Genomic DNA, 11,535 nt, shown 5'->3' with positions numbered 1-11,535 from the left:
CACCTCTAATACAACTCTAATACACCTCTAACACCTCTAATACACCTCTAATACAACTCTAATACATCTCTAATACATCTCTAATACACCTCTAATACACTTCTAAAACAACTGTAATGCACATCTACTACACTGCCAATACACCTAATACACCTCTAATGCACCTATTGCATCTATTAAACCTCTAAAACACCTCTAATAGATCTCTAATATACCTCTAATTCACCTCTAATACAACTCTAATACACCTCTAACAGCTCTAATACACCTCTAATACAACTATAATACATCTCTAATACATCTCTAATACATCTCTAGTACACCTCTAACACACCTCTAATACACCTCTAACACATCTCTAATACACCTCTAATACAACTATAATACATCTCTAATACACCTCTAACACACTCTAATACACCTCTAACACATCTCTAATACACCTCTAACACCTTTAATACATCTCTAATAAACTTCTAAAACAACTGTAATGCACTACACTTCCAATACACCTAATACACATCTAATGCATCTATTGCATCTAACACCTCTAATAGATCTATAATATAAATCTAATACACATCTAATACAACTCTAATACACCTCTAACACCTCTAATACACCTCTAATACACCTCTACTACATCTCTAATGCATCTCTAATACAACTCTAATACAACTCTAATACACCTCTAACACAACTCTAATACAACTCTAATACATCTCTAATACACTTCTAAAACAACTGTAATGCACATCTACTACACTTCCAATACACCTAATACACCTCTAATGCATCTATTGCATCTAATAAACCTCTAAAACACCTCTAATAGATCTCTAATATACCTCTAATACACATCTAATACAACTCTAATACACCTCTAACACCTCTAATACACCTCTAACACCTCTAATACACCTTTAATATATCTCTAATACATCTCTAATACACCTCTAAACATATCTACCACCTCTAATAATCCTCTAATAAACCTCTAATAACTGCATCTAAAAAACCTCTAAAACACCTCAATACATCTCTAATACACCTCTAACATCTCTAATACATCTCTAATACACCTCTAAAACCTCTAATACATCGAATACAGCTCTAACACCTCTATTACATCTCTAATAAACCTCTAATACACCTCTAGCACATCTCTAATACACCTCTAACACCTCTAATAGATTTATAACACACCTCTAATACACCTCTAACACATCTAATAGGTCTCTAATACACCTCTAATAAATCTCTAATACACATCTAATACACCTCTAATACACCTCTAATACATCTCTAATACACCTCAAAACCCTATTAATACACCTCTAATACTTCGAATACACCTCTAACACCTTTAATACACCTATAATACACCTTTAATACACCTCTAATACATCTCTAATACACATCTAACTCCTCTAAATCACCTCTAATATATCACTAATACAACTTGAATACATCTCTAATACATCTATAATACACCTCAAATACCCTATTAATACACCTCTAATACCTCTAATATATCTCTAATACACCTCTAACACCTCTAACACATCTCTAATACACCTCGAACACATCTCTAAAACATCTCTAATACACCTCTAATACAACTCTAATAAATCACTAATACACCTCTAACACCTCTAATACATCTCTCTAATACATCTCTAATACATCTCTAATACAACTCTAATACAACTCTAATACACCTCTAACACAACTCTAATACAACTCTAATACATCTCTAATACACTTCTAAAACAACTGTAATGCACATCTACTACACTTCCAATACACCTAATACACCTCTAATGCATCTATTGCATCTAATAAACCTCTAAAACACCTCTAATAGATCTCTAATATACCTCTAATACACATCTAATACAACTCTAATACACCTCTAACACCTCTAATACATCTCTAATACACCTCTAACACACCTCTAATACAAATCTAATACATCTGTAATACTCCTGTAACACCTCTAATACACCTCTAATACACCTCTACTACATCTCTAATGCATCTCTAATACACCTCTAATACAACTCTAATACACCTCTAACACCTCTAATACACCCTAATACAACTCTAATACATCTCTAATACATCTCTAATACACCTCTAATACACTTCTAAAACAACTGTAATGCACATCTACTACACTGCCAATACACCTAATACACCTCTAATGCACCTATTGCATCTATTAAACCTCTAAAACACCTCTAATAGATCTCTAATATACCTCTAATTCACCTCTAATACAACTCTAATACACCTCTAACAGCTCTAATACACCTCTAATACAACTATAATACATCTCTAATACACCTCTAATACATCTCTAGTACACCTCTAACACACCTCTAATACACCTCTAACACATCTCTAATACACCTCTAATACAACTATAATACATCTCTAATACACCTCTAATACACCTCTAACACATCTCTAATACACCTCTAACACCTTTAATACATCTCTAATAAACTTCTAAAACAACTGTAATGCACTACACTTCCAATACACCTAATACACATCTAATGCATCTATTGCATCTAACACCTCTAATAGATCTATAATATAAATCTAATACACATCTAATACAACTCTAATACACCTCTAACACCTCTAATACACCTCTAATACACCTCTACTACATCTCTAATGCATCTCTAATACAACTCTAATACAACTCTAATACACCTCTAACACAACTCTAATACAACTCTAATACATCTCTAATAAACTTCTAAAACAACTGTAATGCACATCTACTACACTTCCAATACACCTAATACACCTCTAATGCATCTATTGCATCTAATAAACCTCTAAAACACCTCTAATAGATCTCTAATATACCTCTAATACACATCTAATACAACTCTAATACACCTCTAACACCTCTAATACACCTCTAACACCTCTAATACACCTTTAATATATCTCTAATACATCTCTAATACACCTCTAAACATATCTACCACCTCTAATAATCCTCTAATAAACCTCTAATAACTGCATCTAAAAAACCTCTAAAACACCTCAATACATCTCTAATACACCTCTAACATCTCTAATACATCTCTAATACACCTCTAAAACCTCTAATACATCGAATACAGCTCTAACACCTCTATTACATCTCTAATAAACCTCTAATACACCTCTAGCACATCTCTAATACACCTCTAACACCTCTAATAGATTTATAACACACCTCTAATACACCTCTAACACATCTAATAGGTCTCTAATACACCTCTAATAAATCTCTAATACACATCTAATACACCTCTAATACACCTCTAATACATCTCTAATACACCTCAAAAACCCTATTAATACACCTCTAATACTTCGAATACACCTCTAACACCTTTAATACACCTATAATACACCTTTAATACACCTCTAATACATCTCTAATACACATCTAACTCCTCTAAATCACCTCTAATATATCACTAATACAACTTGAATACATCTCTAATACATCTATAATACACCTCAAATACCCTATTAATACACCTCTAATACCTCTAATATATATCTCTAATACACCTCTAACACCTCTAACACATCTCTAATACACCTCGAACACATCTCTAAAACATCTCTAATACACCTCTAATACAACTCTAATAAATCACTAATACACCTCTAACACCTCTAATACATCTCGAATACATCTCTAATACATCTCTAATACACCTCTAATACATCTCTAATACACATCTAACACACCTCTAATACACCTCTAACACATATTTAATACATCTCTAATACACCTCTAATACAACTCTAATAAATCTCTAATACACCTCTAATACACCTCTAATACACCTCTACTACATCTCTAATGCATCTCTAATACACCTCTAACACACCTATAATACACCTCTACTACATCTCTAATGCATCTCTAATACACCTCTAATACAACTCTAATACACCTCTAACACCTCTAATACACCTCTAATACAACTATAATACATCTCTAATACACCTCTAACACCTCTAATACATCTCTAATACACCTCTAACACACCTCTAATACACCTCTAACACATCTCTAATACACCTCTAACACCTTTAATACATCTCTAATAAACTTCTAAAACAACTGTAATGCACTACACTTCCAATACACCTAATACACCTCTAATGCATCTATTGCATCTAACACCTCTAATAGATCTATAATATACCTCTAATACACATCTAATACAACTCTAATACACCTCTAACAACTCTAATACACCTCTAAGACAACTATAATACATCTCTAATACACCTCTAACACCTCTAATACAACTCTAATACACCTCTAACACACCTCTAATACAAATCTAATACATCTGTAATACTCTCTAACGCCTCTAATACACCTCTAATACACCTCTACTCCATCTCTAATGCATCTCTAATACACCTCTTATACAACTCTAATACACCTCTAACACCTCTAATACACCTCTAATACAACTCTAATACATCTCTAATATATCTCTAATACACCTCTAATACACTTCTAAAACAACTGTAATGCACATCTACTACACTGCCAATACACCTAATACACCTCTAATGCATCTATTGCATCTAATAAACCTCTAAAACACCTCTAATAGATCTCTAATATACCTCTAATACACCTCTACTACATCTCTAATGCATCTCTAATACACCTCTAATACAACTATAATACACCTCTAACACCTCTAATACACCTCTAATACAACTATAATACACCTCTAATACACCTCTAACACCTCTAATACACCTTTAATACATCTCTAATACATCTCTAATACACCTCTAAACATATCACCACCTCTAATAATCCTCTAATAAACCTCTAATAACTGCATCTAACAAACCTCTAAAACACCTCAATACACCTCTAACACATCTCTAATACACCTCTAACACCTCTAATACATCTCTAATACACTTCTAAAACAACTGTAATGCACATCTACTACACTTCCAATACACCTAATACACCTCTAATGCATCTATTGCATCTAATAAACCTCTAAAACACCTCTAATAGATCTCTAATATACCTCTAATTCACCTCTAATACAACTCTAATACACCTCTAACAGCTCTAATACACCTCTAATACAACTATAATACATCTCTAATACACCTCTAACACCTCTAATACATCTCTAATACACTTCTAAAACAACTGTAATGCACATCTACTACACTTCCAATACACCTAATACACCTCTAATGCATCTATTGCATCTAATAAACCTCTAAAACACCTCTAATAGATCTCTAATATACCTCTAATACACCTCTAATACAACTCTAATACACCTCTAACACATATAATACACCTCTAATACACCTTTAATACAGCTATAATACATCTCTAATACACCTGTAAAACATCTCTAATACACCTCTAACACCTTCACTACACCTCTAATACATCTCCAACACATCTCTAATACACCTCTAACACCTCTAATACACCTATAACACCTCTAATACACCTTTAATACATCTCTAATACAACTCTAATACATCTCTAACACACCTCTAATACATCTCTAACACACCTCTAACACACCTCTAATACACCTCTAACACATTTTTAATACATCTCTAATACTCCTCTAATATATCTCTGAAACACCTCTAATACACCTTTAATACACCTCTAATACAACTCTAATACACCTCTAACACACCTCTAATACATCTCTAATACACCTCTAACACACCTCTAATACAACTCTAATACATCTCTAACACACCTCTAATACATCTCTAATACAACCTAATACACCTCTAATACACCTCCAACACATATCTAACACACCTCTAATACATCTCTAATACACCTCTAATACACCTCTAATACAACTCTAATACATCTCTAACACACCTCTAATACAACTCTAATACAACTGTATTACACCTCTAATATTTCTCTAATACATCTCTATTACACCTATAATAAACCTGTAATACAACTCTAATACAACTCTAATACACCTCTAACACACCTCTAATACATCTCTAATACAGGTCTAATACACCTAATACACCTCTAATGCATCTATTGCATCTAATAAACCTCTAAAACACCTCTAATAGATCTCTAATATACCTCTAATACACATCTAATACAACTCTAATACACCTCTAACACCTCTAATACACCTCTAACACCTCTAATACACCTTTAATATATCTCTAATACATCTCTAATACACCTCTAAACATATCTACCACCTCTAATAATCCTCTAATAAACCTCTAATAACTGCATCTAAAAACCTCTAAAACACCTCAATACATCTCTAATACACCTCTAACATCTCTAATACATCTCTAATACACCTCTAAAACCTCTAATACATCGAATACAGCTCTAACACCTCTATTACATCTCTAATAAACCTCTAATACACCTCTAGCACATCTCTAATACACCTCTAACACCTCTAATAGATTTATAACACACCTCTAATACACCTCTAACACATCTAATAGGTCTCTAATACACCTCTAATAAATCTCTAATACACATCTAATACACCTCTAATACACCTCTAATACATCTCTAATACACCTCAAAAACCCTATTAATACACCTCTAATACTTCGAATACACCTCTAACACCTTTAATACACCTATAATACACCTTTAATACACCTCTAATACATCTCTAATACACATCTAACTCCTCTAAATCACCTCTAATATATCACTAATACAACTTGAATACATCTCTAATACATCTATAATACACCTCAAATACCCTATTAATACACCTCTAATACCTCTAATATATCTCTAATACACCTCTAACACCTCTAACACATCTCTAATACACCTCGAACACATCTCTAAAACATCTCTAATACACCTCTAATACAACTCTAATAAATCACTAATACACCTCTAACACCTCTAATACATCTCGAATACATCTCTAATACATCTCTAAATACAACTCTAATACACCTCTAACACAACTCTAATACAACTCTAATACATCTCTAATACACTTCTAAAACAACTGTAATGCACATCTACTACACTTCCAATACACCTAATACACCTCTAATGCATCTATTGCATCTAATAAACCTCTAAAACACCTCTAATAGATCTCTAATATACCTCTAATACACATCTAATACAACTCTAATACACCTCTAACACCTCTAATACATCTCTAATACACCTCTAACACACCTCTAATACAAATCTAATACATCTGTAATACTCCTGTAACACCTCTAATACACCTCTAATACACCTCTACTACATCTCTAATGCATCTCTAATACACCTCTAATACAACTCTAATACACCTCTAACACCTCTAATACACCTCTAATACAACTCTAATACATCTCTAATACATCTCTAATACACCTCTAATACACTTCTAAAACAACTGTAATGCACATCTACTACACTGCCAATACACCTAATACACCTCTAATGCACCTATTGCATCTATTAAACCTCTAAAACACCTCTAATAGATCTCTAATATACCTCTAATTCACCTCTAATACAACTCTAATACACCTCTAACAGCTCTAATACACCTCTAATACAACTATAATACATCTCTAATACACCTCTAATACATCTCTAGTACACCTCTAACACACCTCTAATACACCTCTAACACATCTCTAATACACCTCTAATACAACTATAATACATCTCTAATACACCTCTAATACACCTCTAACACATCTCTAATACACCTCTAACACCTTTAATACATCTCTAATAAACTTCTAAAACAACTGTAATGCACTACACTTCCAATACACCTAATACACATCTAATGCATCTATTGCATCTAACACCTCTAATAGATCTATAATATAAATCTAATACACATCTAATACAACTCTAATACACCTCTAACACCTCTAATACACCTCTAATACACCTCTACTACATCTCTAATGCATCTCTAATACAACTCTAATACAACTCTAATACACCTCTAACACAACTCTAATACAACTCTAATACATCTCTAATAAACTTCTAAAACAACTGTAATGCACATCTACTACACTTCCAATACACCTAATACACCTCTAATGCATCTATTGCATCTAATAAACCTCTAAAACACCTCTAATAGATCTCTAATATACCTCTAATACACATCTAATACAACTCTAATACACCTCTAACACCTCTAATACACCTCTAACACCTCTAATACACCTTTAATATATCTCTAATACATCTCTAATACACCTCTAAACATATCTACCACCTCTAATAATCCTCTAATAAACCTCTAATAACTGCATCTAAAAAACCTCTAAAACACCTCAATACATCTCTAATACACCTCTAACATCTCTAATACATCTCTAATACACCTCTAAAACCTCTAATACATCGAATACAGCTCTAACACCTCTATTACATCTCTAATAAACCTCTAATACACCTCTAGCACATCTCTAATACACCTCTAACACCTCTAATAGATTTATAACACACCTCTAATACACCTCTAACACATCTAATAGGTCTCTAATACACCTCTAATAAATCTCTAATACACATCTAATACACCTCTAATACACCTCTAATACATCTCTAATACACCTCAAAACCCTATTAATACACCTCTAATACTTCGAATACACCTCTAACACCTTTAATACACCTATAATACACCTTTAATACACCTCTAATACATCTCTAATACACATCTAACTCCTCTAAATCACCTCTAATATATCACTAATACAACTTGAATACATCTCTAATACATCTATAATACACCTCAAATACCCTATTAATACACCTCTAATACCTCTAATATATCTCTAATACACCTCTAACACCTCTAACACATCTCTAATACACCTCGAACACATCTCTAAAACATCTCTAATACACCTCTAATACAACTCTAATAAATCACTAATACACCTCTAACACCTCTAATACATCTCTAATACATCTCTAATACATCTCTAATACACCTCTAATACATCTCTAATACACATCTAACACACCTCTAATACACCTCTAACACATATTTAATACATCTCTAATACACCTCTAATACAACTCTAATAAATCTCTAATACACCTCTAATACACCTCTAATACACCTCTACTACATCTCTAATGCATCTCTAATACACCTCTAACACACCTATAATACACCTCTACTACATCTCTAATGCATCTCTAATACACCTCTAATACAACTCTAATACACCTCTAACACCTCTAATACACCTCTAATACAACTATAATACATCTCTAATACATCTCTAACACCTCTAATACATCTCTAATACACCTCTAACACACCTCTAATACACCTCTAACACATCTCTAATACACCTCTAACACCTTTAATACATCTCTAATAAACTTCTAAAACAACTGTAATGCACTACACTTCCAATACACCTAATACACCTCTAATGCATCTATTGCATCTAACACCTCTAATAGATCTATAATATACCTCTAATACACATCTAATACAACTCTAATACACCTCTAACAACTCTAATACACCTCTAAGACAACTATAATACATCTCTAATACACCTCTAACACCTCTAATACAACTCTAATACACCTCTAACACACCTCTAATACAAATCTAATACATCTGTAATACTCCTCTAACGCCTCTAATACACCTCTAATACACCTCTACTCCATCTCTAATGCATCTCTAATACACCTCTTATACAACTCTAATACACCTCTAACACCTCTAATACACCTCTAATACAACTCTAATACATCTCTAATATATCTCTAATACACCTCTAATACACTTCTAAAACAACTGTAATGCACATCTACTACACTGCCAATACACCTAATACACCTCTAATGCATCTATTGCATCTAATAAACCTCTAAAACACCTCTAATATATCTCTAATATACCTCTAATACACCTCTACTACATCTCTAATGCATCTCTAATACACCTCTAATACAACTATAATACACCTCTAACACCTCTAATACACCTCTAATACAACTATAATACACCTCTAATACACCTCTAACACCTCTAATACACCTTTAATACATCTCTAATACATCTCTAATACACCTCTAAACATATCTACCACCTCTAATAATCCTCTAATAAACCTCTAATAACTGCATCTAACAAACCTCTAAAACACCTCAATACACCTCTAACACATCTCTAATACACCTCTAACACCTCTAATACATCTCTAATACACTTCTAAAACAACTGTAATGCACATCTACTACACTTCCAATACACCTAATACACCTCTAATGCATCTATTGCATCTAATAAACCTCTAAAACACCTCTAATAGATCTCTAATATACCTCTAATTCACCTCTAATACAACTCTAATACACCTCTAACAGCTCTAATACACCTCTAATACAACTATAATACATCTCTAATACACCTCTAACACCTCTAATACATCTCTAATACACTTCTAAAACAACTGTAATGCACATCTACTACACTTCCAATACACCTAATACACCTCTAATGCATCTATTGCATCTAATAAACCTCTAAAACACCTCTAATAGATCTCTAATATACCTCTAATACACCTCTAATACAACTCTAATACACCTCTAACACATATAATACACCTCTAATACACCTTTAATACAGCTATAATACATCTCTAATACACCTGTAAAACATCTCTAATACACCTCTAACACCTTCACTACACCTCTAATACATCTCCAACACATCTCTAATACACCTCTAACACCTCTAATACACCTATAACACCTCTAATACACCTTTAATACATCTCTAATACAACTCTAATACATCTCTAACACACCTCTAATACATCTCTAACACACCTCTAACACACCTCTAATACACCTCTAACACATTTTTAATACATCTCTAATACTCCTCTAATATATCTCTGAAACACCTCTAATACACCTTTAATACACCTCTAATACAACTCTAATACACCTCTAACACACCTCTAATACATCTCTAATACACCTCTAACACACCTCTAATACAACTCTAATACATCTCTAACACACCTCTAATACATCTCTAATACAACCCTAATACACCTCTAATACACCTCCAACACATATCTAACACACCTCTAATACATCTCTAATACACCTCTAATACACCTCTAATACAACTCTAATACATCTCTAACACACCTCTAATACAACTCTAATACAACTGTATTACACCTCTAATATTTCTCTAATACATCTCTATTACACCTATAATAAACCTGTAATACAACTCTAATACAACTCTAATACACCTCTAACACACCTCTAATACATCTCTAATACAGGTCTAATACATCTCTAATACACCTCTAATACACCTATAACACCTCCAATACACCTTTAATACACCTCCAATACACCTCTAATACACCTCCAACACACCTATAATACATCTCTAATACACCTCTAACACACCTCTAATACAACTCTAATACAACTCT

The sequence above is a fragment of the Oncorhynchus gorbuscha genome, linkage group LG02 (genome assembly GCF_021184085.1).
Source record: "Oncorhynchus gorbuscha isolate QuinsamMale2020 ecotype Even-year linkage group LG02, OgorEven_v1.0, whole genome shotgun sequence".
In the NCBI taxonomy this organism is placed as follows: Eukaryota; Metazoa; Chordata; class Actinopteri; order Salmoniformes; family Salmonidae; genus Oncorhynchus; species Oncorhynchus gorbuscha.
This window is presented reverse-complemented; position numbering follows the sequence as displayed.